This window comes from Gavialis gangeticus, unplaced genomic scaffold (assembly GCF_001723915.1).
Source record: "Gavialis gangeticus isolate Ggan-Ray unplaced genomic scaffold, GavGan_comp1, whole genome shotgun sequence".
Classification (NCBI taxonomy): Eukaryota; Metazoa; Chordata; order Crocodylia; family Gavialidae; genus Gavialis; species Gavialis gangeticus.
In genome coordinates this window covers 38,481,595-38,487,319 of record NW_017728993.1, presented here as the reverse complement: position 1 = coordinate 38,487,319, position 5,725 = coordinate 38,481,595, and the positions used below count along the sequence as shown (strand labels likewise).

At 42.3% G+C, this 5,725-nt stretch overlaps 1 protein-coding gene across 1 annotated transcript in view; it reads right to left on the bottom strand.

Annotated features, from left to right (window-relative positions):
* The window catches only part of LRRC8C (leucine rich repeat containing 8 family member C), a 44,259-nt gene extending 38,890 nt beyond the window's left edge, over positions 1–5,369 (bottom strand). The window contains exon 1 of the mRNA XM_019501579.1: positions 5,070–5,369. The gene's annotated coding sequence lies outside the window, so the exon portion shown is untranslated. The remainder of the gene's footprint in view (positions 1–5,069) is intronic.
* Positions 5,370–5,725: the final 356 nt, after the last annotated feature.

The following is a 5,725-nucleotide window of genomic DNA, read 5'->3' as shown; positions in this document are numbered from 1 at the left end:
TATAGTTTTAATTCTATCAGTCATAACTGGAATTGGAAACAAAATATCTAAAGAGAGCTGTTCTGGCTCACACCTAACCTAGTTCCCTGCTCTGAAAAATTACTTAAAAACTAAGCTATGGTGTAGCCACAGAGAAAAAAAAAAAGTTAAAGAAGTGGTTGTTTCATGATTTGTAACTTCTTCGTATAAAGGATCTTTTCTGCTCTTGCTTCCCAGTTGGCACAAGAGTTTTTTTTAAAGTTTGCAGTAATCTTATAAAACAGTAATCCCATTACACCAGGAAAAATGTATGGATATTTTCAACTAGAAAGTAACACTTTCCTCCTTACAGGCCACAGTTTGTAGAATAAAGGAATAATAAAAGTATAACCCAAAGTGCCATCATTGCTAACATTTTTAAGACTGATATAATCTATATACACATAAAAAATTAGCTCTTCTTATTTGTAGAGGGACGGTACTTGATTTATACTTTGCTTCATGTAACAGATATGTTCAGTACTTATGTAAGTGGTTGATCCAGACAAGACGCTAATATCTTTGTTTTAAATGGTGAGCATAGTGGGAGTTGTGATGTTTGGAACTTTTGAAAGAACCAAATGGTGGATTTTTTAAATAAAATTCCAGTAAATATGAAATTACTCCCTGCTAGTGCCACCCACCTGAAAGGCAAGTTAGCATATCCATTATCTGTAGTGGATCATTACATGATACTGAGGGGGAACACACTTCATTGCAGCTCTAGAGATGCAAGATCAAACCTTGCTCCAGACTTCTGCCAAATGCCACCCTACGCAACCCAGCTATGAATGAATAACTGATCATTTGGGCAGAGGTATCAAAGGCAACTGGAGGTAATATATTAATCCTTTGTATGCCATTGGCTACAAAAACTTGTCTGCTTTAACCATGCTAGCTCAATGGACTACTAAATTTGGATGAATCTTTGCCTGTTTTGATCATCTGACCCCAACTGCTGCTCCCACTAAAGTCAGTAGCAAAATTCCAAATGACTAATAAAAGAAGAAAGAGGTCCTTAATGTCTTTATCACAGGTGGATCTAGGATTTTGACAAGGGGGGTGCACGTGGTAGAGTACATCATCACATATAAAGCAACACATTTTTCCTCAGGTAAAAAAGAACCTAGAAGCGTTTCTAGAAGAAGCCTGGGGCTATAGTACTAAGTTTAAGATTGATGCAAGAACAAATAACTTTATTGGAACGCATTCAAAACAGTCTGTAAGGCTGTTAAATAAGAGCTACCTTAGCAGGAACAGCTAACAGACAGCAGAATTGCATGAGAAAGGCTAGCTTGATTAATGAAATATCAAGACCATTTAAAAAAAAAGAGAGAGGGTCATTAATACCTGTGGAATGATGAGTTTAGAAGGAATCAGGTAGATTTTAATGACCCTCAAAGTCAACTGACTCTCTCACTGCTACCTGAATACAAATGCTGCTGTCACTGCCAGCCAGTTCGTTTTAAACTTTTGTGTGGAGCAGGAATCAAAGCAGAGGGGGTGGTGTGGTGCAACTGTACCAGCGCACCCCCTGGATCTGCCCCTAGTCTTTATACGTGAGCAAACTTTTTCCTATAATTTGAATAATAATCAGTACAACTGTGTAAGTCATTGTGACTTTAATATTAGCAATTCTCTAAGCAGCATGGTGTTATTTAGACACTCATGGAGATTTCTTTTTCTTTAGAAAGAAATAATTACACAATGAAATAAATTAAACTTCAACAAATTATGTTAACGCAACATTAAATACCTGACTTAGTTAGCAAAGCCAGAAGAGAAGACAAAAATTGGATTACTTAAAGCAGAATCTTCTCAAATCATTTCTCAAGCAGTTGGGGCTTGAAATCTGTAAGTTATTTCAGATGGGACTAAACCACTTTATTGTCAAACTTGACAAAAGGTTTCTTGATTCCAAGTTAGTCCCTTACCCAGGATCTTGAAGCAGGCTTGACAAGTTCTCCCTTAGATTATATTAAATGATTTTAATTCATAATTAAAGTTATATTAATGAAAGTTTATATCTTTCTCCTGATTATATTGTTTTAAGACATTCTCTAGCTGGTTACATCTTTCTATCAGGCACCTGACTACATGTGGTGAAGATAGTGAGGAAAATCTGATTTAGAATGTCTGCCTGGAGCCTGCAGAGCCCTGGACAGTTTAAAGATGCTTCTTTTGGTAGGTAACAACAGTGATACCAATGTCCCTACCAAATATTCAATGCTAGTTGAAATTTTTCAGTCAAATCACTTTAAATAGAAAGTTGCTTTTCAACTAAGAGATTTTCTTGGGTTTGCTGAAAACAACATTTTTTGTTTTTTAGCAGCTGTAATTGGTTTTCAGATTTGGGGTTAAGGAAAGCCCAAAAGTAATAAAACACTAAAATAAAAAATATTTTTATCAAAATGTTTTTGCAATGAAATAAGTTTTCCGAAAAGCACTAGAATCAAATACACAGCCCTGGGTTGGCTTGATGTATGTCATCAGCTCCCAGCCCCCCACCCACAATTATCCCTTTTATTCCCCCTTGCATTCAAAAGTCTTAGTTTGCACAGCACTCCTTTCCTCCAATTAAGAGGGACTAGCTTTGACTGAGTCTGGAAGCAACCCGTGGTGTTACTAGGTCACTGGCACTGCTCAAAGATAGACATGACGTTCAGCTTCTCCAGCAGTCCCCACACCTTCTACTCCAGGGGTAGCGCCAGCTTAGGGCGCACACATGGGCAGTCTCTGTGTGTCCCTAACTCTGGGGGTTAGGGAAGGGACAGGCAACACAGCAGCAAATCGGGCAGGGAGCAGAAAGCAAAGCAGCAAATCAGGCAGGGAACATAAGCCAGGGGGGCAGAAAGAACAGCAGCAGATCAGGTAGGGGCGCAGGGCAGGAAACAGAAAACAAATTGGAGAGAAAACCATGGGAGTGACACTCAGCAAAGGTGTGCGGCTAATTTGTGCCAGGCCTGCCAAAAGGTTGGGCCCCGCATTGTTCTACTCCATCTCCTCACAAGCCTGTACTGATCACCATAACATGGCTTAACTTTCTCACACCTACTGACTTGCTCCCTCACTACAGGCACCCATTCATATGAAACAACATTTTCAACACTGACGAGTGATTTCAGATGCCCAGATTTTGGGGAATCCATCCTGAGCTAATAAAAGGCTCAGTTTCCAGAAAGTCCTGGGCAAGTAAATAAGCAGCATTATGAGGAAATTCAAAAGTATTTTGAATTCCCTCATTAGTGAAAAGCAGACTGGCCTGGTCTGAGGCACCATATATATACAAGATGTTAAGTGTTAGGATCAAAACGTTTCTATTTAAAACTGCTTAAGAGGACAAAGCAAATACCACTGTGAAATCTAAACCTGCATGCAAGGTGTCCAATGGCTGCCTTTAAATGCTAAGACTTGCAGGAAGACCAAGGCAAGAGCTGCCATGCAATTTAGAAAGAACAGGGTAGGACCTAGAAAGGAAATGATTCAGAAAACACAGGTGTTAAGAATCTGCCTTTATGCATCAATGGCAACATTTAGTCATGTTGACAAATAAACAAGATATCACTAATACACAGGCCAGAAGTGAATGGGAGTTTTCAGTACGCAGAGGAGTGGTTTCTAAAGTGGAAGTATAATGTTCTGCCTTTTTTTGCAAAATTGAAACTCAGCTCTCAAAAAATCAGGAAAAGTTCTATTTCATTACATTTAAAGAGCTTAATTTTTGTTAGCCTCATTTACAAAATCATTTCTCTCTCTCTCTCTTTTCTTTACACTAAGTATTATAAAAGGCATTTCTCTCATAGGATTCTCTACAGCTGGTGTGGCCAACCTGTGGCATGGGTGCCACAAGTGGCATAGGCAGTCTGGGCAGTACATGGCACAGTGGGGAGGGGACAGGCAGCACGGTGGTAGTTAGGACAGAGAGCAGAAAGCAGAGCATCCAATCAGGCAGGGGAGGGGGATTGGAGTGACACTCAGGGAGGGTACAAGGCTGATTTGTGGCTTGTGCAGAAAGGTTGGCCCCCACTACTCTATATCATCATCAAAACCAAGGGCTCCCTACAAGTGAAACAATGTGAATGCTGCTCTTCCTAATGTTTATGGCATGCAATAACAAGAGTGCCCCCCAAAAACAAACAAACTAGAACTCGAGAAAAATCTTCAATTTTGAAAATGTTCTTCCTTATGGAATTATAACTATTTGGCAGACTTTCATAAGCTCCTCATTTTGCTTGGTCAACTCTGTTCAGCTAACTGGATAAATTACATTTAATTTATAATGAACAAAACTGTCCATCAAATTGTGGCACAGCAAAGGTATTTTTAAACTGACCTGAAAATCAGGGTTGGTTTTATTTTCTGTCAAAAACCAGAACTTTTTGAGCTTTTCAGCCTTTTCATCGTGTTGGCACCTGATAGCTAAATACCAAACCACATCTGTAACAGAACACACCCTTCACAAACAGATACACACTTGGAAATATCCAAATGCATAGAGGTCTTCTTTTTGACCATCCTCTTCAATTTAGGAAAGAGATGCTTGAGGGGGGACATGATAATGGTTTACAAAATACTAAATGGCAAAGAAAGTAAATAGTCCCTTTCACAGCACAAGAACAAGAGGTCACAAAATAAAACTAGTAGGCAGTAACTTTAAAACTAAGAAAAGGACATTCTTTTTCATGCAGCCTGTATTTGCAGTGGGGAACTCATTGCCACCAGATGTTGTGACAGCTGACAGTTTAGCTAGATCCAAAAAGGGACTGGACATGTTCTCGGAGGAAAGCATCAGCAGATTTGGAGCATGAGCGTTAGGGAGACAGCTTCCATCTAGGACTCCGTGAACTTTAAATGCTGGAAGATGCAAGTGACAGAGGAACAGTGGGGAAAAAACCCAGGTCATACCTGGTTCCCTCCCCCTTTCAGCATCCACTCACCACCCCTGTGGGACACAGGGCAAGATGGCCCTAGATGGCAATGCTTATGCTGTTATGACTGTTGACCAACCCCATTGCTAGAGTCCCTTTTCCATCACTTTTGGACCACCTTACCATATGTAAAAAAAGGAGGACAAACTTGGCTTAAGCAGCTTCAGCTCAAGTCTCTGCCGCATTGGAAGCAATGTTGAACTTCGCGGGGCTTCTACATTCAAGGCTTCCCCTTTTGTTTATATTTGTCAGGAAACAAAATGAAGGAACTGGATAAATCCCCCCGGCGGCGAGGACGCCTGGTCTGCCTGTTGCCGACACTTGCACACGGCGATAGATGGGAATCCTACAGGGGCCAGAAGAAGGGAGTAAGAAAATGGGCCACTGAAGCCTAGGAGCTGCCGCCCTTCTTTGCTTTCCCGTCTCCCCGGGGGCTTCTCCTGCCATGGTAACTCCAGCCCTTTGTTGTTAAACAAAAAGCCAGGGGCCCGGGAGCTGTGTCCGGGTGGCGGGCCGGGACCGTCATCCCCCCATTGTGGTGTGGACGTGAGGAGAGGAAATCCGCAGCGACGCCAGATAAACTTCTGGCGTCCCCGGCGCGGGGGAGCTGCACAAAGGGGACGCGGCCGGGAGGCGCGCAGGGACGTGCCCAAGGGTCCAGGCTTAAAGGAGCCAGGCAGCGGTGGCCTGAAGCTGGAGGGCCACGGGCCACCCACCACCCACGGCCACGGCCACGGCCACGGCGCTGGCGGAGCCAGGCGGGGGTGGCTGGGAGGCGC